The sequence below is a fragment of the Schistocerca americana genome, chromosome 10 (assembly GCF_021461395.2).
Source record: "Schistocerca americana isolate TAMUIC-IGC-003095 chromosome 10, iqSchAmer2.1, whole genome shotgun sequence".
Taxonomy (NCBI): domain Eukaryota; kingdom Metazoa; phylum Arthropoda; class Insecta; order Orthoptera; family Acrididae; genus Schistocerca; species Schistocerca americana.
The window spans coordinates 85,784,072-85,808,925 of record NC_060128.1 but is presented as its reverse complement, the minus strand read 5'-3'; positions in this window follow the sequence as shown (position 1 = coordinate 85,808,925).

The following is a 24,854-nucleotide window of genomic DNA, read 5'->3' as shown; positions in this document are numbered from 1 at the left end:
CTGAGATCGAGAGGTTCAAAGTTACAGTATACAGGCAAAATATACACGTACTATACGTTCTGAGGTGTAAATGTACTTTGAACTGACGTAGTGAACACATGGCAAGGGTTGTGAGGTCATCATACTATGAATCGAACAAATATTTATTTGTACGTGTATAACTTGATGATGTGTTGTCACCGTGTAAAGGGCACTTCACCCCTAAACAAATACGCCCAAAGTGGCACTGCAGCGACAAAGAATGGAGAAAAAAGCGTATTAACATGTCTGCAAAGAGCTTAAAATGAGTGCCAAAAATTATTTAAAACTGGAAAGACTGGAAATTCAGTAAAATTTTTGTAACAAATATTTACTCCTTTAAAATACAAACCGAAAGCCGACTTTTTCCGATGACTTTCGATTGATGAGCAAAGTATTCAGAACAAATGTAAAACAAACAGTTTTGTGTTAACCTTATAGTACGGGTACTTATGTGTTGTGTATATGTGTCGAAGAATATAAATGTGTCACAGTATATAAATAAACTGCAAAAACTGCACTGACCTGTAGGACTGATTTATATAAGCAGCACATCCTGCTGTAACAGGGAAATGAAGGGAACCAGCTGAAAAATGCTCCTGTTGGAGCACAAAAAGAAATACGTTCCTCTTTAAAAGACTCCGACAGAGAACTGGGGAATCAGTTGCCTCAATCCTCATTCTATCTTCCTTGCCAAAAGTTTTGGCATGTGAACATATTAGCATCTTATCGTGCTGAAAGAGAGCAGCAGGGAGATAGCGACTGTGGAAGAGGGAGGAGGCAGTGGCAGTGGCAGAGAGAGAGAGAGGGGAAAGTGATGGTGGGTGAAAGAAAGTGGCAGTGAACGAGAAAGAGAGATAGATGAAGACAAAGAGGAAGAAGATGGGCAGTGAGAAACAGCGGCAGTAAAATAGAGAGAGATACTGATGGGGATAGACGTAGAGGAAGCAAAAGAAAGAGGAGACAGTGGAAATGTATAATACCGATGAGTACAGACCATACATTGGGTTAAGGCAGTCTGGACCATGTTTGACTAGAAAATTTTAGTAAGTAGATATATAGGAGGACGGATTTGGACCGGAAATTTAGACACGTGGGTGCAACAGAAAGTTTTTTAGCTGTCTGGATATGGTGGCGGAGAGAATTTCACTGGGAAAGAAAGACTAAAGGAGACACTGTAAGTGGTGAGGAAACAGTGACAGTGGGGTATACTGTAAAGCAAGGGGAGAAAGAGTAAGCAGTGGCAGACTGACTTATACAGTTTGGTCACAAACAGTTTGAAAAGCTTTCAACAGCGTTGCAGGATAGATTGTGCTGAGAAATAAACGTTAAGAAAAAAATTCGCTACGTCACCCCGTTTCAGCGTTAATTAGCACTGAAGTTAGCCAATCAGGCCGTGCGCAGGGAACTCAAGCGGCCCACCAGACAGAATTTGTGTCAGTTGTTCCTATAGCGTAGATGATCCGCCGGGGTAGCCGAGAGCGCTAATGCTCTGCTTCCTGGATTCCGGTAGACGCACCGGTCCAGGATCGAATCCGCCCGGCAGATTAACAGTGAGGGCTGGTTTGCCGGCCGGCCTGGATGTGGTTTTTAGGCGGTTTTCCACATCCTGATAGGTGAATGCTGGGCTGGTCCCCACGTTCCGCCTTAGTTAGACGACTCACAGACATCTGAAGACATTCGCATTCTTCCATGGCTTACACTAGATGCAGACACTTGGGTACACTGATTCCATCGCGGGGGGTTTTGGGGTGGCGACTGGAAGGGCACCCGGCCACCCTTTACGTAAATGCGCCACATTTGATTAACCATGGTCGACCCTGCATAACCGCAGGACAAGACTCAGGTAGAGAGAGAGAGCTCTCATAGTGTAGATGGTAGTTCATGAGCCTGCTCAGCCTGTCGCTAGGGATCGATCCTTACTACCGCCCCAAGTCCAGTTTTTGTACCGCTTTGTTAACCACAGCAGTCCTCCTCTCTCTGGTTTGGCACTTATTGTCTGGACATGGAGTGGATTATAGAATTCATAACTCTTTGGCTAAACGTAGTTCTGGGTTTCACCGCATATAGTTTAAGAACTTTATAGTGTAAGAAGGTCGAAATACTTTTAGACTTTGATATTTCACCATTTTTCCTCTCGAACGGGGGAGAAATTGGCATTGCTTTTGTATTTGGATCCACAGGTGAAGCATAGCGAAATACACCTACAGTACAGTGGCTCCAAGTTCTTCAGTCTACAACACTCAACCTTGTGGAGCTAAGTATCTACTGCTGAGATCAAGATGGGCAGCACGTGAAGGGGATGTTCTTTCGGCAATCTGGGATGGATGTTGCGTGGACATAATGTAGCCGTACTTGTATTGTGCTGATTGTCGCAACTGTCCCTTTTTGTCTCTCGTTAACGGCTGTACAAGGAAACGACAGGGAAAAAATGGTTCAAATGGTCCTGAGCACTTTTTTTTTTGGTCATCTGTCTACTGACTGGTTTGATGCGACCCACCACAAATTCCTTTCCTGTGCTAACCTCTTCATCTCAGAGTAGCACTTGCAACCTACGTCCTCAATTATTTGCTTGACGTATTCCAATCTCTGTCTTCCTCTACAGTTTTTGCCCTCTACAGAACCCTCTAGTACCATGGAAGTCATTCCCTCATGTCTTAGCAGATGTCCTATCATCCTGTCCCTTCTCCTTATCAGTGTTTTCCACATATTCCTTTCCTCTCCGATTCTGCGTAGAACCTCCTCATTCTTTACCTTATCAGTCCACCTAATTTTCAACATTCGTCTATAGCACCACATCTCAAATGCTTCGATTCTCTTCTGTTCCGGTTTTCCCACAGCCCATGTTTCACTACCATACAATGCTGTACTCCAGACGTACATCCACAGAAATTTCTTCCTCAAATTAAGGCCGGTATTTGATATTAGTAGACTTCTCTTGGCCAGAAATGCCTTTTTTGCCATAGCGAGTCTGCTTTTGATGTCCTCCCTGCTCCGTCCGTCATTGGTTATTTTACTGCCTAGGTAGCAGAATTCCTTAACTTCATTGACTTCGTGTCCATCAATCCTGATGTTAAGTTTCTCGCTGTTCTCATTTCTACTACTTCTCATTACCTTCGTCTTTCTCCGATTTGTTCTCAAACCATACTGTGTACTCATTAGACTGTTCATTCCGTTCAGCAGATCATTTAATTCTTCTTCACTAGCAATGTCATCAGCGAATCGTATCATTCATATCCTTTCACCTTGTATTTTAATTCCACTCCTGAACCTTTCTTTTATTTCCATCATTGCTTCCTCGATGTACAGATTGAAGAGTGGAGGGCAAAGGCTACAGCCTTGTCTTACACCCTTCTTAATACGAGCACTTCGTTCTTGATCGTCCACTCTTATTATTCCCTCTTGGTTGTTGTACATATTGTATATGACCCGTCTCTCCCTATAGCTTACCCCTACTTTTTTCAGAATCTCGAACAGCTTGCACCATTTTATATTGTCGAACGCTTTTTCCAGGTCGACAAATCCTATGAAAGTGTCTTGATTTTTCTGTAGCCTTGCTTCCATTATTAGCCGTAACGTCAGAATTGCTTCTCTCGTCCCTTTACTTTTCCTAAAGCCAAACTGATCGTCACCTAGCGCATTCTCAATTTTCTTTTCCATTCTTCTGTATATTATTCTTGTAAGCAGCTTCGATGCATCAGCTGTTAAGCTGATTGTGCGATAATTTTCGCACTTGTTAGATGTTGCCGTCTTCGGAATTGTGTGGATGGTGCTTTTCCGAAAGTCAGATGGTATGTCACCAGACTCATATATTCTACAAACCAACGTGAATAGTCGTTTTGTTGCCACTTCCCCCAATGATTTTAGAAATTCTGATGGAATGTTATCTATCCCTTCTGCCTTATTTGACCGTAAGTCCTCCAAAGCTCTTTTAAATTCCGATTCTAATACTGGATCCCCTATCTCTTCAAAATGACTCCTGTTTCTTCTTCTATCAAATCAGATAAATCTTCACCCTCACAGAGGCTTTCAATATATTCGTTCCACCTATCTGCTCTCTCCTCTACATTTAACAGTGGAATTCCCGTTGCACTCTTAATGTTACCACCGTTGCTTTTAATGTCACCAAAGGTTGTTTTGACTTTCCTGTATGCTGAGTCTGTCCTTCCGACAATCATATCTTTTTCGATGTCTTCACATTTTTCCTGCAGCCATTTCGTCTTAGCTTCTCTGCACTTCCTATTTATTTCATTCCTCAGCGATTTGTATTTCTGTATTCCTCCTTTCATCAGTCAACAAGTATTTCTTCTGTTACCGATGGCTTCTTCGCAGCTACCTTCTTTGTACCTATGTTTTCCTTCCCAACTTCTGTGATGGCCCTTTTTAGAGATGTCCATTCCTCTTCAACTGTACTGCCTATTGCGCTATTGCTTATTGCTGTATCTATAGCGTTAGAGAACTTCAAACGTATCTCGTCATTCCTTAGTACTTCCGTATCCCACTTCTTTGCGTATTGATTCTTCCTGACTAATGTTTTGAACTTCAGCCTACTCTTCACCACTACTATATTGTGATCTGAGTCTATACCTGCTCCTGGGTACGCCTTACAATCCAGTATCTGATTTCGGAATGTCCGTCTGACCTTGATGTAATCAAATTGAAATCTTCCCATGTCTCCCGGCCTTTTCCAAGTATACCTCCTCCTCTTGTGATTCTTGAACAGGGTATTCGCTATTACTAGCTGAAACTTGTTACAGAACTCAATTAGTCTTTCTCGTCTTTCATTCTTCGTCCTAACCCCATATTCTCCTGTAACCTTTTCTTCTACTCCTTCCCCTACAACTGCATTCCAGTCGCCCATGACTATTAGATTTTCGTCCCCCTTTACAGACTGCATTACTCTTTCAATATCCTCATACACTTTCTCTATCTGTTCATCTTCAGCTTGCGACGTCGGCATGTATACCTGAACTGTCGTTGTCGGTGTTGGTCTGCTGTCGATTCTGATTAGAACAACCCGGTCACTGAACTGTTCACAGTAACACACCCTCTGCCCTACTTTCCTATTTATAACGAATCCTATACCTGTTATACCATTTTCTGCTGCTGTTGATATTACCCGATACTCATCTGACCAGAAATCCTTGTGTTCTTTCCACTTCACTTCACTGAGCCCGACTATATCTACACTGAGCCTTTGCGTTTCCCTTTTCAGATTTTCTAGTTTCCCTACCACGCTCCTTTCATCAAGCTTCTGACATTCCACGCCCCGACTCGTAGAATGTTATCCTTTCGTTGATTATTCAATGTTTTTCTCATGGTAACTTCCTCCTTGGCAGTCCCCTCCCGGAGATCCGGGGGGACTATTCCGGAATCTTTTGCCAATGGAGAGATCATCATGACACTTCTTCAATTACAGGCCACATGTCCTGTGGATACACGTTACGTCTCTGAGCACTATGGGACTTAATATCTGAGGTCATCAGTCCCCTAGAACTTGGAACTACCAGCTGATCAAAAAGTCAGTATAAATGCGAAAACTTAATAAACCACAGAATAATGCAGATAGAGAGGTAAAAATTGACACACATGCTTGGAATGACATGCTTCTTCTGTTTATTGATTGGATAGCCACTGAATTGTTATTTATTTATTTAATGGGATAATAATAATTATTAAAAGGTTGCAATTTTATTTAAGCACCGTTTTTTACTCTTTCGATTGTTGCGAGTCAGCGATAGTGCAATGCTGCTCGCTTTGGAGAATACACATTTTATAAGAATTATTTGGTCCAGGAAACACTTTTGCGATCACGGTTGCAATTCAGACGGTATTCGCGTAATTGTCTTGATTAAAAGTTATCGTTTCCGAAAGACGCAGGCTTGATTAAAGCTGTGTGAACTTTTGCGCGTATAATGAAAATATTCATAACACGGCGCGTAACAAAAAGAAACATGCGAACCACAACCGTGATCAAACGAAGAAAATATATGATAACATAAATGTTCTTCGCTATTATTCAGGACAGCCTCAGATTAGACCTTGCAATTTTTAGTTATAGGAAATGACAAGACGTTACACTTGGGAGATATTTGTTTTGAATAAATTGTATTTACCTTCTCTCTCTCTCCTTTTTGTAGCCTTTATACCTTCACATCGATTAAGGAACTTTTCCTTCTCTACCGACCAGTACGAGAACAAAATTCAGACTCAACAAAATGACTTACATCGAATTATTACATGCTTAACCCTTAACAATCATATATAGTTTCGTAGTACAAACAATGCTAATTTATTCCGTGCACTAGAAAGCCTTTGATACACTGAGCACAAAAATGGAAATAATAAAATTATAATTACATTTTTTAATATCATGAATACTTCTTTAAATCATGAAAATAAGGTTTGACATTGTCGTAATATTAATTTTCATCGTTGTAGCACTACATCCCCATATTGCTAGGCGCGTGAAAGATCTCTTGCGCGCCTCGTTTGGTGATGATCGTGTGCTCAGCCGCCACTTTCGTCATGCTTGGCCTCCCAGGTCCCCAGACCTCAGTCCGTGCGATTATTGGCTTTGGGTTTACCTGAAGTCACAAGTGTATCGTGATCCACCGACGACTCTAGGGATGCTGAAAGACAACATCCGACGCCAATGCCTCGCCATAACTCCGGACATGCTTTACAGTGCTGTTCACAACATTATTCTTCGACTACAGCTACTATTCAGGAATGATGGTGGACATATTGAGCATTTCCTGTGAAGAACATCATCTTTGCTTTGTCTTACTTTTTTGTGCTAATTATTGCTATTCTGATCAGATGAAGAGCCATCTGTCGGACATTTTTTGAACTTTTGTAATTTTTTGGTTCTAATAAAACCCCATGTCATTCCACGCATGAGTGTCAATTTGTACCTCTCTATCTACATTATTCCGTGATTTATTCAGTTTTCAAATTTATACTGACTTTTTGATCACCCGATACTTAAACCTAACTAACCTAAGGACATGACACACATCCATGCCCGAGCCAAGATTCGAACCTGCCACCGCAGCAGCATCGCGGTTCGCGACTGAAGCGTCTAGAACCACTCGGCCGGCGACAGGTGAAAGATCCGGTGCTCTATATCTGCAACGTCCTCTAAAGGTCCAAATACCAAAAGATTGCAAAACAATGTCAAAACCGCCGCCACGAAAAACCTGACAAGCACACAGTGTAGTGTTTGTTAAAGCCACTGTGTTTCCCCTTCCTTTCGGTAATCCTAAATCGGAGACAATCATTTCTAGAAACAAGTTAAGAGTTCTGAAAGTAATAAAAAGTCTGTCACAAATTCCAGGAGGGGGCAAATACACCCTTTTGCCCGCCCTCGCCCCCTTTCCCTATACTCCAAATTACGAACCGCCCATGCTGAACACTGTTCCAAACATCTACATCTACATACATACTCCGCAATCCATCATACGGTGTGTGGCGGAGGGTACCTCGTACCACAACTAGCATCATTCCCTGTTCCATTCCCAAACAGAACGAGGGAAAAATGGCTGCCTATATGCCTCTGTACGAGCCCTAATCTCTCTTATCTTTGTGGTCTTTCCGCGAAATGTAAGTTGGCGGCATTGTATTGCAGTCAGCCTCAAATGCTGGTTCTCTAAATTTCTTCAGTAGCGATTCACGAAAAGAACGTCTCCTTTCCTCCCGAGACTCCCACCCGAGTTCCTGAAGCATTTCCGTAACACTCGCGTGATGATCAAACCTACCAGTAACAAATCTAGCAGCCCGCCTCTGAATTGCTTCTATTTCCACCCTCAATGCGACCTGTTAGGGATCCCAAACCCTAGAGCAGTACTCAAGAATAGGTCGTATTAGTGTTTTATAAGCGGTCTCCTTTACAGATCAACCACATCTTCCCAAAATTCTACCAACGAACCGCAGACGACTATCCACCTTCCCCACAACTACCATTACATGCTTGTCCCATCCCATATCGCTCTGCAATGTAACGCTCAAATATTTAATCGATGTGACTGTGTCAAGCGCTACACTACTAATTGAGTATTCAAACATTACGGGATTCTTTTTCCTTTTCATCTGCATTAATTTACATTTATCTATATTCAGAGTTAGCTGCTATTCTTTACACCAATCACAAATCCTGTCCAAGTCATCTTGTATCCTCCTACAGTCACTCAACGACGACACCTTCCCGTACACCACAGCATCATCAGCAAAGAGCCGCACATTGCTATCCACCCTATCCAAAAGATCATTTATGTAGATGAAAAAAAACAGCGGACCTACCAAACTTCCCTGGGGGAGTCCAGATGATACCTTCACCTCCGATGGACACTCACCATCGAGGACAACGTACTGGGTTCTATTACTTAAGAAGTCTTCGAGTGACTCACATACTTGGGAACCAATCCCATATGCTCGTACCTTAGTTAGGAGTCTGCAGTGGGGCATCGAGTCAAACGCTTTCCGGAAGTCAAGGAATATGGCATCCGTCTGATACCCTTCATCCATGGTTCGCAAGATATCATGTGAAAAAAGGGCGTTTCGCAGGAGCGATGCTTTCTAAAGCCGTGCTGATGCGTGGACAGCAACTTCTCTGTCTCAAGGAAATTCATTACATTCGAACTGAGAATATGTTCGAGAATCCTGCAACAGGTTTGGTCTGTAATTTTGAGGATGCGTCTTTCTACCCTTCTTATATACAGGCGTCACCTGCGCTTTTTTTCTAGTCGCTCGGCACTTTACGTTGGGCAAGAGATTCGCGATAAATGCAAGCTAAGTAAGGAGCCAATGCAGTAGAGTTCTCTCTGTAAAACCGAATTGGAATCCCATGAGGACCTGGCGATTTATTTATTTTCAACCAATTCAGCTGCTTCACAACCCCAGGGATGTCTATCACTATGTCCTCCATACGGGAATCTGTACGAGACTCAAACGGCGGTATGTTTGTACGATCCTCCTGCGTGAAAGATTTCTCAAATGCTAAATTTAAAATTTCAGCTTTCGTTTTGCTGTCTTCCGCTGCCAGGCCGGTGAGTGACTGGATGGAAGCCTTCGACCTGCTTACCGATTTTACCTAAGACCAGAATTTCATCACACTAACCTACCTCCGCTGCGTGTTGTGAGCCAACCTGCGCTTCTAGTGCGGACAGCACGGCAGCTGGTGAGTAAACGGCGTTGCTGTATACGTGAGCTACCGCCAGAGCTCTGTGGTCTCTTCTGGTCGACCCTGTGCCGGCTGTCCAGTTAGGCTACGACAGATGGGCCGCGGCCCGCACGCTGGATAAGCCGCGCTTTCAGAGCCAGCGCTGGAGAAGTGGCGCGCGCACACACACACACACACACAGGGAGTGACCGCGGTCCCCCTGGGAGTATTCCAGCTCCAGCCGCGGCGTCCCGTGGGACGCGTGCCCTGGAGCGGTACACTCCAGACCGCCACCCGTTGCTCCCCGCCACGGCCAAACCCAGATGCGCCCCACTGAGCGTGGGCACTGTGGATTTTCGCGGATTATCCGCCGTATGGGGGCGCTACTTGAGCGCTGATTGCGGGACGGTGATAGCTGGGTTGCTCGGCGATACATCTGTTGCGAAGGGCCAGCGAGGGCAGAGGGGGAAAATGGAGGTTAAGTAAGCTTCGACAGAGTGCAAGGGCGCAGGCGTGAGCAATGCGGTGGGCACCAGAAAGTCGATGAAATCGATTTTTACACTCATCATAAAATACGAAGGAAAGCACTTACTTGAGTCAGTAACATAATTGAATGTAGATATGTTACACATCGCAAAATCAAGTTCGGACGCGGTAATAATCTCACACGGCAGGAAGAAAGGCAGACCAAAATTTAACATCCTATTTACGACCTGATCATTATGAAATGAGTACGAGCCGATACTGGATAGGAATCGTGCTGTGACCTTTGCGGGGAAACCATTCCCGCACTTGCATTTATTTATTTATGGAGAGTACTAAAAAATCCTTACCAATGCGAGCACATTGCCTTATCCACTACAGCACATGTCTCGGTAAAGTAACCTAGATCACGTGACTGAGGCATTCCAATGCTCGTGGTTAATTCCAGCTTCAACCACAGGCAGTTGCAGTGGGCTACTATTGATACTAACACACGAGCTAACGAATGGGAGGAGAGAAAGAGAGCCAGAGGAAGAGAGAGAGAGGATGACATGGGTGACAATCTGAGCAGTTCTCTTAGGTTGTTCGCAGATGATGCTGTAATTTACCGTCTAGTAAGGTCATCCGAAGACCAGTATCAGTTGAAAAGCGATTTAGAAAAGGTTGCTGTATGGTGTGGCAGGTGGCAGTTGACGCTAAATAACGAAAAGTGTGAGGTCATCCACACGAGTTCCGAAAGAAATCCGTTGGAATTCGATTACTCGATAAATAGTACAATTCTCAAGGCTGTCAATTCAACTACGTACCTGGGTGTTAAAATTACGATCAACTTCAGTTGGAAAAACCACATAGATAATATTGTGGGGAAGGTGAGTCAAAGGTTGCGTTTCATTGGCAGGACACTTAGAAGATGCAACAGGTCTACTAAAGAGACAGCTTACACTACACTCGTTCGTCCTCTGTTAGAATATTGCTGCGCGGTGTGGGATCCTTACCAGGTGGGATTGACGGAGGACATCGAAAGGGTGCAAAAAAGGGCAGCTCCTTTCGTATTATCACGTAATAGGGGAGAGAGCGTGGCAGATATTACGCGAGCTGGGATGGAAGCCATTAAAGCAATGACGTTTTTCGTCGCGGCGAGATCTATTTACGAAGTTTCCGTCACCAACTTTCTCTTCCGAATGCGAAAATATTTTGTTGAGCCCAACCTACATAGGTAGGAATGATCATCAAAATAAAATAAGAGAAATCAGAGCTCGAATAGAAAGGTTTAGATGTTCGTTTTTCCCGCGCGCTGTTCGGGAGTGGAATGGTAGAGAGATAGTATGATTGTGGTTCGATGAACCCTCTGCCAAGCACTTAAATGTGAATTGCAGAGTAGACATGTAGATGTAGATGTACATGAGAGAGAGAGGGTGGAAGGGAAACAGAGAAAATGAGAGAAGAGGAGAGATAAAACGAGAAACAGACAGAACCAGAGATAGAGTGAGAAACAGAGAAAGTGACAGGATCCATAAAAAGTCAAATACAGAAAATGGGAAAAAGTGAATTAGAAACAGGAAATGAATTAAAAAAACTAAAAGAGAGGAACTAATGAAGCAGAGGAACAGAACATTAGAGCAGGATACAGGAAAAAGATAACTGCACAAAATGAGAGAGAAGGAGAAAAAGTGAGAAAATTGAATAAAGAGGAAAAGAGAGAAAATGAGAAAGAGACAGAAAAAAGAGAAAACAGAAAATGAAGAGAAGACAGAGGTGAGCCGAGAAAATCAGAGAAAGAGAAGAACAGGAAGAGAAAATGGAGTGACCATCCAAAACGTGACAGCAAATGGTTCAAATGGCTCTGAGCACTATGGGACTCAACTGCTGAGGTCATTAGTCCCCTAGAACTTAGAACTAGTTAAACCTAACTAACCTAAGGACATAACAAACATCCATGCCCGAGGCAGGATTCGAACCTGCGACCGTAGCGGTCTTGCGGTTCCAGACTGCAGCGCCTTTAACCGCACGGCCACTTCGGCCGGCCGTGACAGCAGGAACGACAGTGCGAGCAAACGTTTATTTAGGTGCTTGTCCATTTCCCGTGCATACAGTATACAGCACTGTACTACATGAAAACTGAAATCGAAAAGAATTAATTTCCGTTCTTGCATGAATTTTGCCATACAAATAAAACTGCAATGAAATTGGTGTCATAACATATTCATGTCATTCCTTTGGATGAAAGGTGGCAAATAATGCCATAAAAGTATGTGATCACTAATACATGTTACATGACTTCGAATGCTACTTTAAAAAAATTAAAAAAGTAAACATATACGACTAGAGGCCACGTATCCATTTTCATACACGATTCAGCAGCCGGAATTCGGTTCCAGTCATGTATAATTATGGTCTTATTGCCGTGAAACACAATTACGAAGAAGCGTGATCAACGGCAGGGAAGCCGGCCATAGTGGCCGTGCGGTTCTAGGCGCTACAGTCTGGAGCCGAGCGACCGCTACGGTCGCAGGTTCGAATCCTACCTCGGACATGGATGTGTGCGATGTCCTTAGGTTAGTTAGGTTTAAGTAGTTCTAAGTTCTAGGAGACTGATGACCTCAGATGTTAAGTTCCATAATGCTTAGAGCCATTTTTGAAAATATATTGTCTACCTGATGTAGATTGCAGTTACGTAACTGATGTGGTGGGATCATCCTGAAAACATGGCGCTGTACAGGGTGCATAAAAACATGTCCCAGAAACTGTATTCTTGACATCGAAGCATTACAAAAAGTTCATATGAAGAGGTTATGGAGGTATGAAAGCAACTGCGTGTAGTAACACCTGGTGTTCAATTTGCTCAAATGTTTATTTTTAGTCGCTTTCTTGTTTAGTCATACCATTTGTTTTGTTTGTCGAATTGCCATTTCTGCTGTCTTAGAATGACTTCCATCACAACACATCGCAACGATGTGTTCAGCAACTGGAGAGACTGCGCGTAGGCCCAACGTATACGACCGCAGAGCTCAGCTGAATGTCCGAACGTTATTCTAGGAGGCGGCTGCCTCGTGCAGGAGCGTTCGTACTGCACTACCAACGCTTGCGAGAGGCGGGCTCGTTTAAGAAGAGTGTTGCAGATGGCGGCAGACATGCCTGAGCTTGAAAAGCGGGTTCTGCGTACTCACTCACTCGCTCGCTGGTCATACCGGACTCGAGAGTCCATTGCCGCAGCAACGTACTGTATTTTCGCCATCTGTCCCTGTCTGTGTATAGTGGGTGAAACTCCATCGAAGAGTACAAGGAGAACTGCAAGGAGGAAAGGTATTAATCACGTGACGATCTGGAAAATTTTGCACGAAAATCCTCTGTATCAACATCACCTTCAGCAGGTTCAAGGATTAAATCAGAGCATGTACCCCATTCACTGATGACGCTGGCTGTTCAAGTGATTGGATCTTCAATTATCATACAATCATATCTGGGCGTATGAGACCTCACATGACGTCCGACAATGAAACGGAAAGAGATCTTACCGCTTGGTAGAGTGCAAAGTACCCTTTGCCATGCGGCTCACTACTTTTATGAACCTTGACATACTATGGTAGAGGGACACTTTCACGGTCTTTTAAACAAAATTCTGATTATGATACAGGGCGTGTAAGACTATACGTGAAAATTAACTTTTCGTTTTCACCTTCTTGTATTATCTTCAAAATTATAACAATATATGATAAACGACGACAGTTAACAAATCTTATTCTGGCTCTCTGTACTATGTACATAACGGATCAAATATTCAACTTGATAATTATACATCTGCAGTATAGGGTCAAAATTTAAACATTGCACACTTCCTCCAGGCCAGGCACATTTAGCAAATTGGTTGGTTCTTTTGTATTGGGTGTGGTCTACGGGGCACTCTAGGAGGCTTATAAAAGCACAATTTGTTCATTGGCGTTTCCTGAGAAAAACGATGTTTTTTGGGTCCAAAAGTACCAATTGTGGGGATGGCCACTTCTGTAACTTCTATTCATGGCAAATCGCGAAAATTTTTAGCATATGCTTTTAAGATGATGTTCTCGGAGAACCTTGAAACTTTTTTGGATACCACCTTCCCTTATTGAAATCCAGAGGTCAAAGTTACGGTACTTACACGTTTAATATTCGGTCTGAGGCGTAAATTTTGTTTTAACTAACTTACTGACCACCTGGTAAGGGTTTTAGGGCCATAGCAATGGTTCTAAGGTCACTATGTTTTTAGTGACCATTTTTTCACCAATAAAATTTTGTGACGCTCTTTCTCCTTACATTGTACACTTCACGTGTATACCAATATGCCCAAAGTGGTTCTGGAGAGACAAATAATGTGCTAAAAAGAGTCTTAACATGCCTGAAAAGGACTTTAAATGGCCTCCATAACCTATGTAGACTGGAAAGACTGCAAGTTCAGTGAAATATTTCTAGTGACATTTTTATTCTTTTAAGATACCCATATGTACGCGTCGGTAGCCGCGGAGTCAGCGTGGCGCATTGTCAAGCCTATGTTCGATTCCCCGCCGGGTCGGAAATTTTCTCCGTTCTGTCACAGGGTGCTCTGATGTTCTTTCATTCGTATCGTGATAATTGATATTCCAATGTTTGAGATGGCTGTACGCGCGTGTCCCGAAAGACAGTGAAATAAAATTGATAAGTAAAAATTGGCGTTTTCGATTAATTGCAATTTGAATCGATGAGCAAAGTATATAGAAAAAAATGTAAAGCAAACGATTTTGTGTTCATCTGTATTATGTGTAGTTATGTGTTTAATATATATATATATATATATATATATATATATGTGTGTGTGTGTGTGTCGAAGTATATCAGTAAAGTGTCAAAACTATATTGATCCGTAGATTTCATTTTACGTAAGCAGCACACTCTGCTATAGGAGGAAAAAGAAGGGAAGTAGCGGAAAAATGCTCCTGTCGGAGGACAAAAAGGGCGAATATGTTCCTCTTTAAAAGGCCCTAAGAGAAAAGACGTTACCAGCTGACTCAATCCTCATTTTATCCTCCTTGCCAAAAATGTCAGCAAGCGAACATATTCGCACCTTATTGTGCTGAAAGGAGCAGCAGACAGACAGTGATGGTGTGTGTCGGAATCTTTTAAAGAGGAACACATTCGTCTTGTTTGTGCTCCGACGTGAGCACTTTTTGGTAACATATGGCGTGGGAATCAACACAACAATCCAAACCGGATGGAGACAAAGTGCAAACCGCAGGAGCGAAATTCTTACGAACTGCGGTCCAGAAATGTAGTAAGGAGAGGATAACAAATGAAAAAATCAAGGGAAGAATGTGGAACGTACACATCCTTGAAAGAGAACTGACAAGGGCCGGTTTGATATGATTTGGCTACATCAAACGAGTGGAATACGCAAGGATATAAAAACAGTGGTTTAAACAAGATGTTGATGAGAACGTCTTTCGTTTACAGTAGCCTAAAGGACACTGGCACTTGGGTGCTAATGATCGTCTAACAGCAACGAGTTCTTCTGGAGTGTCTATGGGTGTCTTGCACTACGCCAAATACTTCATCTTCCCTTCCCCCCCCCCCCCCCCCCACACACACACACGCACACACATACATACACAAGAAAACCCATAGCCGTGAGGTCGAGAGAACGCGATGGCCACAGTACTGGGCCACACCTCTCACTACGGCAACTGGGGACACGTGGTCTACGGGTAGCGTCTTTGATTCATAAACAAAACGTCATCGATCCCGGGTTCGATCCCCACCACTGTCTAAATTTTGATAAATAATCAGCATTGGCGGCCGAAGACTTCCGGCATAAGAAGTCAGCTTCATTCTGCCAACGGCCTTGTCAAAGAGGGCGGAGGAGCGCATAGAGGTTCAGGGCACTCTCTTGTCCTAGGGGTGGGAAATTGCCCCTAAAGGCGGAAGAATCAGCAATGATCAACGACATGAGGATGCAGAAAGCAATGGAAACCACTGCATTAAAGACACGTAACGTGTATCCACAGGACATGTGGCCTGTAACTGAAGAAGTGTCATGATGATCTCTCCATTGGCAAAAGATTCCGGAATAGTCCCCCATTCGGATCTCCGGGAGGGGACAGCCAAGGCGGAGGTTACCATGAGAAAAAGATTGAATAATCAACGAAAGGGTAACGTTCTACGAGTCGGGGCGTGGAATGTCAGAAGCTTGAACGTGGTAGGGAAGCTAGAAAATCTGAAAAGGGAAATGCAAAGGCTCAATCTAGAAATAGTAGGGGTCAGTGAAGTGAAGTGGAGGGAAGACAAGGATTTCTGGTCAGATGAGTGTAGGGTAATTTCAACAGCAGCAGAAAATGGTATAACAGGTGTAGGATTCGTTATGAATAGGAAGGTAGGGCAGAGGGTGTGTTACTGTGAACAGTTCAGTGACCGGGTTGTTCTAATCAGAATCGACAGCAGACCAACACCGACAACGACAGTTCAGGTATACATGCCGACGTCGCAAGCTGAAGATGAACAGATAGAGAAAGTGTATGAGGATATTGAAAGGGTAATGCAGTATGTGAAGGGGGACGAAAATCTAATAGTCATGGGCGACTGGAATGTAGTTGTAGGGGAAGGAGTAGAAGAAAAGGTTACAGGAGAATATGGGCTTGGGACAAGGAATGAAAGAGGAGAAAGACTAATTGAGTTCTGTAACAAGTTTCAGCTAGTAATAGCGAATACCCTGTTCAAGAATCACAAGAGGAGGAGGTATACTTGGAAAAAGCCGGGAGATACGGGAAGATTTCAATTAGATTACATCATGGTGAGACAGAGATTCCGAAATCAGATACTGGTTGGTTGGTTGTTTGGGGGAAGAGACCAAACAGCGAGGTTATCTGTCTCATAGGATTAGGGAAGGATGGGGAAGGAAGTCGGCCGTGCCCTTTCAAAGGAACCATCCCGGCATTTGCCTGGAGCGATTTAGGGAAATCACGGAAAACCTAAAGCAGGATGGCCGGACGCGGGATTGAACCGTCGTCCTCCCGAATGCGAGTCCAGTGTGCTAACCACTGCGCCACCTCGCTAGGTCAGATACTGGATTGTAAGGCGTAGCCAGGAGCAGATATAGACTCAGATCACAATATAGTAGTGATGAAGAGTAGGCTGAAGTTCAAGACATTAGTCAGGAAGAATCAATACGCAAAGAAGTGGGATACGGAAGTACTAAGGAATGACGAGATACGTTTGAAGTTCTCTAACGCTATAGATAAAGCAATAAGGAATAGCGCAGTAGGTACTACAGTTGAAGAGGAATGGACATCTCTAAAAAGGGCCATCACAGAAGTTGGGAAGGAAAACATAGGTACAAAGAAGGTAGCTGCGAAGAAACCATGGGTAACAGAAGAAATACTTCAGTTGATTGATGAAAGGAGGAAGTACAAACATGTTCCGGGAAAATCAGGAATACAGAAATACAAGTTGCTGAGGAATGAAATAAATAGAAAGTGCAGGGAAGCTAAGACGGAATGGCTGCAGGAAAAATGTGAAGACATCGAAAAAGATATGATTGTCGGAAGGACAGACTCAGCATACAGGAAAGTCAAAACAACCTTTGGTGACATTAAAAGCAACGGTGGTAACATTAAGAGTGCAACGGGAATTCCACTGTTAAATGCAGAGGAGTGAGCAGATAGGTGGAAAGAATACATTGAAAGCCTCTATGAGGGTGAAGATTTGTCTGATGTGACAGAAGAAGAAACATGAGTCGATTTAGAAGAGATAGGGGATCCAGTATTAGAATCGGAATTTTAAAGAGCTTTGGAGGACTTAAGGTCAAATAAGGCAGAAGGGATAGATAACATTCCATCAGAATTCCTAAAATCATTGAGGGAAGTGGCAACAAAACGACTATTCACGCTGGTGCGTAGAATTTATGAGTCTGGCGACATACCATCTGAGTTTCGGAAAAGCATCATCCACACAATTCCGAAGACGGCAAGAGGTGACAAGTGCGAGAATTATCGCACAATCAGCTTAAAAGCTCATGCAGCGAAGCTGCTTAGAAGAATAATATACAGAAGAATGGAAAAGAAAATTGAGAATGCGCTAGGTGACGATCAGTTTGGCTTTAGGAAAAGTAAAGGGACGAGAGAGGCAATTCTGACGTTACGGCTAGTAATGGAAGCAAGCCTAAAAAAAAAATCAAGACACTTTCATAGGATTTGTTGACCTGGAAAAAGCGTTCGACAATATAAAATGGTGCAAGCTGTTCGAGATTCTGAAAAAAGTAGGGGTAAGCTATAGGGAGAGACGGGTCATATACAATATGTACAACAACCAAGAGGGAATAATAAGAGTGGACGATCAAGAACGAAGTGCTCGTATTAAGAAGGGTGTAAGACAAGGCTGTAGCCTTTCGCCCCCACTCTTCAATCTGTGCATCGAGGAAGCAATGATGGAAATAAAAGAAAGGTTCAGGAGTGGAATTAAAATACAAGGTGAAAGGATATCAATGATACGATTCGCTGATGACATTCCTATCCTGAATGAAAGTGAAGAAGAATTAAATGATCTGCTGAACGGAATGAACAGTCTAATGAGTACACAGTATGGTTTGAGAGTAAATCGGAGAAAGACGAAGGTAATGAGAAGTAGTAGAAATGAGAACAGCGAGAAACTTAACATCAGGATTGATGGTCACGAAGTCAATGAAGTTAAGGAATTCTGCTACGTAGGCAGTAAAATAACCAATGACGGACGGAGCAAGGAGGACATCAAAGGCAGACTCGCTATGGCAAAAAAGGAATTTCTGGCCAAGAGAAAGATGTCTACTAATATCAAATACCGGCCTTAATTTGAGGAAGAAATTTCTGAGGATGTACGTCTGGAGTACAGCATTGTATGGTAGTGAGACATGGACTGTGGGAAAACTGGAACGGAAGAGAATCGAAGCATTTGAGATGTGGTGCTATATACGAATGTTGAAAATTAGGTGGACTGATAAGGTAAGGAATGAGGAGGTTCTACGCAGAATCGGAAAGGAAAGGAATATGTGGAAAACACTGATAAGGAGAAGGGACAGGATGATAGGACATCTGCTAAGACATGAAGGAATGACTTCCATGGTACTAGAGGGAGCTGTAGAGGGCAAAACCTGTAGAGGAAGACAGAGATTGGAATACGTCAAGCAAATAATTGAGGACGTAGGTTGCAAGTGCTACTCTGAGATGAAGAGGTTAGCACAGGAAGGAAAGGAATTCGTGGCGGGCCGCATCAAACAAGTCAGTAGACTGATGACGAAAAAAAAAAAAAAAGAAAAGTATTCTCTGACATTAACAGCGAAGTGTGGAGGGATCCCTCCGTGTTGGAATCATAATCGTTATGTGGGTGCTAGCGGAGCATTCTCCAGCACTCCCGGTAGTACTTCGAAGTAATTTTTTCCGCCTAGCGTTGTAGACAGAAGATACTGCCAAATCAGAGGGTCGTAAACGTCACCATCTTACACATTTATGGAAAATCCCTGTTGGTGGTGGAACACGCAAGTTACCTTACTATTGTCCAATTCACAAATACGGCTGTTGTGGTTCTTGAATATTCCTTCCCTTGCAACCTCGCCAGGAAACAAACCAAACGCTTGGAAATCAGGGATGTTTACAATTCCTTGTACGTACCACGGGCAGAATTTCATGTGCTGTGGAAAATCATCAGCTGATAGGTCTCGAACCTTCTAATACTTGATAGGCTGCATGCTCGTTTCGCGCAGGACGATCCATTCACTGGCGTTGGAGATGCTTATTTCCTTGGCTATGGATCGTGTGCTGGTGCTTGGGTTGTCCTCAGTCGTCTCCAACACAGCTTCCTCAGACTGACCACACTGCGATGTCTACCAGTTTCCCATCGGCATGGTCTAGCTGTTTCACGGAGGCGGCCATCGAGTCTCTGAAATGTGGCACGATTTGGTAACCTCCTCCTTGGAAATCGTTCTGCATTCAGGCGCCATGCTGCTAGACTGTTGGGTCGTGCCTCCCCGTAAATGAAATGCATGTTGGCCAACACGGTTAGAGTGTAACCAGTACCCCCCCCCCCCCCCCCCCCCCAGACCTACCTTTTTTTTTTTCTTTTTCAAAAGTCGAACTCCCTTATATAAAATAGCTGATTTATTAACTAACGAGTCAATTTGTTACATATTTGACGTTAAGCACGTAAGACGTTTATTATTGAAGGTGCAAAACCCTAACTGTGTTGGTTTCATTACCATCCAGCCTCAGACGACGAAAAAAAAAAAGTTCAAATGCCATACCAACGGAATAATGTATCGTACAATGATATAATTTTTCAGGCACGTTCAGTGGCATTTGGGGATACCATCTCCAAATGAGCTACACACATAATTTGTAGTAAAGAAGTTTTAAATTAAAAGTCGTAGTTTATGCTGATACTGACGTTGTACTGCGTGAACGGCCAAAAATTTAGTAAGCGATTGCCTTTTTCCGATCGTTATTTGTGGAAGGTGGCAGCGAGAGAAAGTTTGTAAAAAGTTTGAAATCATGTGTGGACTTCTCTGGAAATCGCTTAGCGCTCTGATGTCAAACACTGGGTGAATACACTTCCGCTACTTGCGCCAGTGCAGACCGAAAACTATGTACCGTATGGGGACCTAACTTTATGGGAACTATATTCATGCTGTGCGCTGCTGGACTTTCGTTGTTAGTAGTGTTAGTACTGAAGCGTTTCAGGTTGGCTTGAGCTGCGTGGTGGTTTGTTAACGTTAAATAGGTTGCCACCTGAACACTCCTTTTATATGCAGTGAATGATGCTTACTGAATATTCGGTAGCTCTTAAGTATTATTAATCAGGGTCCAGCTAGAGTGTGCCCTGAATCAGGGTGTGTCCTGAATCCGTGGGCCTCCTTCCTCCAACTTGGCTCACACTTCACCTCCTTACATGCTGCAGGAAAAGCTGCTGAAAATTATCTTGTTCTCACCTTCTAGTATTATGTTCAAAATTACAACTCAGTATATAATAAATGAGGACAGTTACCAACTCGTATACTGCCTCTCTGTACTACGTACATAACAGATCTGATATTCAACTTGATAATTAACAATTACAATACATTTATTGTTATTGACATTTTGCGTTCTTAGATTTTATGGAGCTCTTTCTTCCACACGTTCCACTCCATGGAACTATTGTCTCCACCTCAGCAGGTAGGCTCGTGTGACTGCTACCCACTTCCGTACAGTCACTGGACCGTTAGCTCTGATACTATTATTATTATTATTCGTGTGTCAGAAACATACAGGTACAGGTACATGCGTTTTACACAGTTACTATTAAATTAGTTTGAACCAAAACTTGGCCACTTCCAGTGCATTTTCTGTTGCTTGTTGAAGGTCATCTTCTGTACAGGAGACTGGACACAATCGACACCGAAGCATGGGCCGGACTGTCTGTTCTTCTCCACAGTCACACCGAATATCATTTGGATCAGTGTATCGCCATTATGCCAGGTTAACTTTTCATCTTGAAACTCCGGATATCAGTCTGTTCAGGGACTTACAAATTATCCATTCCTTGTCATGGCCTGGAGGCAAAGCTGCAACAACTCTTTTCCAACCAGGGGGAAGGTAGGTCGTAGCCCTCCATAGGTGTAACCTAGCTTTTCCAGCAGTGGTTCTAAGTTCCATTGATGTCCTCAGGAAACTCTTCCTTGACTTCAGTAATTGCGGATGCAGTTCATGCCAATATAGAGGATGAGTAATTTCCTGATCCACTGCCTTTCTTTCCTTCTTCGCAGCTATTTCTCTTCGAACAGGTGGTGGTGCTATTCCTGCGAGGTGGTAAAGTCATTCGACTGGAGTGGGTTTCAAGCAACCTGTTATAATTCTGCAGGTTTCGTTGAAACTGAGAGATCTATCAAGTGTCGCTTCTAGGTATTTTGCAGTCTCGTAGTGTTCCAGTTCAACCCCCGACCATACTATTTTCAACTTGCGAGTGGCTTCCCTGCTTCTCAAATGAAAAGCACACACTTGGATCTTTGAAGAATTAGGTTTAAGCTGGTTTGTGTCGTAGCATCTGGATAGATCTTTAATGTTGTTCTCCACTGATTCAAAATCTGTGCTCTGAGTGGCTAGAGCGAGGTCGTCAGCATATAAGACGCTCCTGGTGTTTGGGTCTATAGGTTGGTGGTTCGTGTATATATTAAACAGAATTGGAGCCAGAACACTTCCTTGCGGGAGGCCATTCTTCTGTTGCCTCCATCGACTACGCCGTCATTGAAAGTCGACGAAGAACCTGCGATTCAGCAGTAGGGAGGCAATGAGTCTCGTTAGATCCAAAACTTTGGTCAGATTGTAGACCTTGGCTAGTAGTAGCTGGTGACTGGCTGTATTATACGCCGCTGATAAGTCGACAAATGCCACTCCTGTCACCTTCCGAGCTTCAAGGCCATCTTCTATAAACTGTGTGAGATTTAGCAATTGTCCAGTACAGTTTTTACCTGGACGAAATCGAGATTGCTGAGGTATAAATGAGGGATCAATTGCAGGTGATAGGCGATTCAAAATCAGTCTTTCCAGCAATTCGTGAACATGACAAAGTAGTGCAACTGGTCTAAAATTATTTGGATCATTTCCTTTTTTGCCAGGTTTCAGCAAAGCAATCAATTGACTCTTCCACCATATCTTTGGAATTGGGTTTCTCCTTACACAGTCATCGATAAATTGTAGAATCCATTTCTTTGTATTTAAGCCGAAGTGTTTGATTTGCTCGGTTCGTACATCACCCAAGCCAGCTGATTTGCCGTTTTTACTTTGTTTGAAAGCCTTCTGTAGTTCTTCCATGATGAATGGTGATGTAAGGTCATTACTCTCCTCTTGCTGTTCTCTTTGCAATTTCGATTTTTGTGATTTGTGTGTTGGCTTCTCGTTCATCAGTAACTGATGTGCTATTTGACTGGCAGTGATATTATGATGTGTAATGGTGTTACACGGCTCATTGTTTAGGCGTCTCGTAAGTCTCCAAGCTTTATGGCTGTCTCTTTTCAGATCCAAGTTTTCTATAGTCTTTATCCACTTATCACTTTTTGTCTGCCTTATAGACGACATAAGCTTGTTCCCTGCTTCCGCAGTTGCTTCACTGAAACGGTTTTCTTCAAATAAGTACCTGTATTCCGCTAGTAGGGTGGCTTGGTCTGGAGTAAGCCCTTCAATTTAAAACACCTCACAACAATGGAGTGCTCACGATTTATCGACTACTCTCAGTCACGAACATCTCTTCTCTGACATATGTACACTCCTGGAAATTGAAATAAGAACACCGTGAATTCATTGTCCCAGGAAGGGGAAACTTTATTGACACATTCCTGGGGTCAGACACATCACATGATCACACTGACAGAACCACAGGCACATAGACACAGGCAACAGAGCATGCACAATGTCAGCACAAGTACAGTGTATATCCACCTTTCGCAGCAATGCAGGCTGCTATTCTCCCATGGAGACGATCGTAGAGATGCTGGATGTAGTCCTGTGGAACGGCTTGCCATGCCATTTCCACCTGGCGCCTCAGTTGGACGTGCAGACAGCGTGAGACGACGCTTCATCCAGTCCCAAACATGCTCAATGGGGGACAGATCCGGAGTTCTTGCTGGCCAGGGTAGTTGACTTACACCTTCTAGAGCACGTTGGGTGGCACGGGATACATGCGGACGTGCATTGTCCTGTTGGAACAGCAAGTTCCCTTGCCGGTCTAGGAATGGTAGAACGATGGGTTCGATGACGGTTTGGATGTACCGTGCACTATTCAGTGTCCCCTCGACGATCACCAGTGGTGTACGGCCAGTGTAGGAGATCGCTCCCCACACCATGATGCCGGGTGTTGGCCCTGTGTGCCTCGGTCGTATGCAGTCCTGATTGTGGCGCTCACCTGCACGGCGCCAAACACGCATACGACCATCATTGGCACCAAGGCAGAAGCGACTCTCATCGCTGAAGACGACACGTCTCCATTCGTCCCTCCATTCACGCCTGTCGCGACACCACTGGAGGCGGGCTGCACGATGTTGGGGCGTGAGCGGAAGACGGCCTAACGGTGCGCGGGACCGTAGCCCAGCTTCATGGAGACGGTTGCGAATGGTCCTCGCCGATACCCCAGGAGCAACAGTGTCCCTAATTTGCTGGGAAGTGGCGGTGCGGTCCCCTACGGCACTGCGTAGGATCCTACGGTCTTGGCGTGCATCCGTGGGTCGCTGCGGTCCGGTCCCAGGTCGACGGGCACGTGCACCTTCCGCCGACCACTGGCGACAACATCGATGTACTGTGGAGATCTCACGCCCCACGTGTTGAGCAATTCGGCGGTACGTCCACCCGGCCTCCCGCATGCCCACTATACGCCCTCGCTCAAAGTCCGTCAACTGCACATACGGTTCACGTCCACGCTGTCGCGGCATGCTACCAGTGTTAAAGACTGCGATGGAGCTCCGTATGCCACGGCAAACTGGCTGACACTGACGGCGGCGGTGCACAAATGCTGCGCAGCTAGCGCCATTCGACGGCCAACACCGCGGTTCCTGGTGTGTCCGCTGTGCCGTGCGTGTGATCATTGCTTGTACAGCCCTCTCGCAGTGTCCGGAGCAAGTATGGTGGGTCTGACACACCGGTGTCAATGTGTTCTTTTTTCCATTTCCAGGAGTGTATTTAAGGACGTGATACCTCTAATTCAGGGAGTGGGGTGTATCACTACAGACTTGCCGTTAGGCGCCGATACTGCTACGGCGACGAACGGTTGGAACACAAGCGTCGGTGTGCATTACAATTGCAATGTCCGCCCCGATAGCTGAATGGCACAGCCGGCACGGTAGCTCAGCGTGTTCGGTCAGAGAGCCGGTTGGCCTCTGTAATACAAAAACAGAGTGGAAGGATCAACAAACGAACTTTAACGGATGTGATGTGACGCAAAACCCAACGATCAACAACAAAGAAAAAGAAAAGAAAAAAGTCAGCCTAATGGACTGCCGTCCTAAGGGGCCCGTGTTCGATTCCCGGCTGGACCGGGGATTTTCTCCGCTCAAGGACTGGGAGTTGTGTTGCCTTCATCACCATTTCATCCCCATCCGGCGCGCAGGTCGCCCAATGTGGTGTCGAATGTAGTAAGACCTGCACCAAGGCGGCCGGACCTGCCCCGTAAGGGGCCTCCCGGCCAACGACGCCAAACGCTC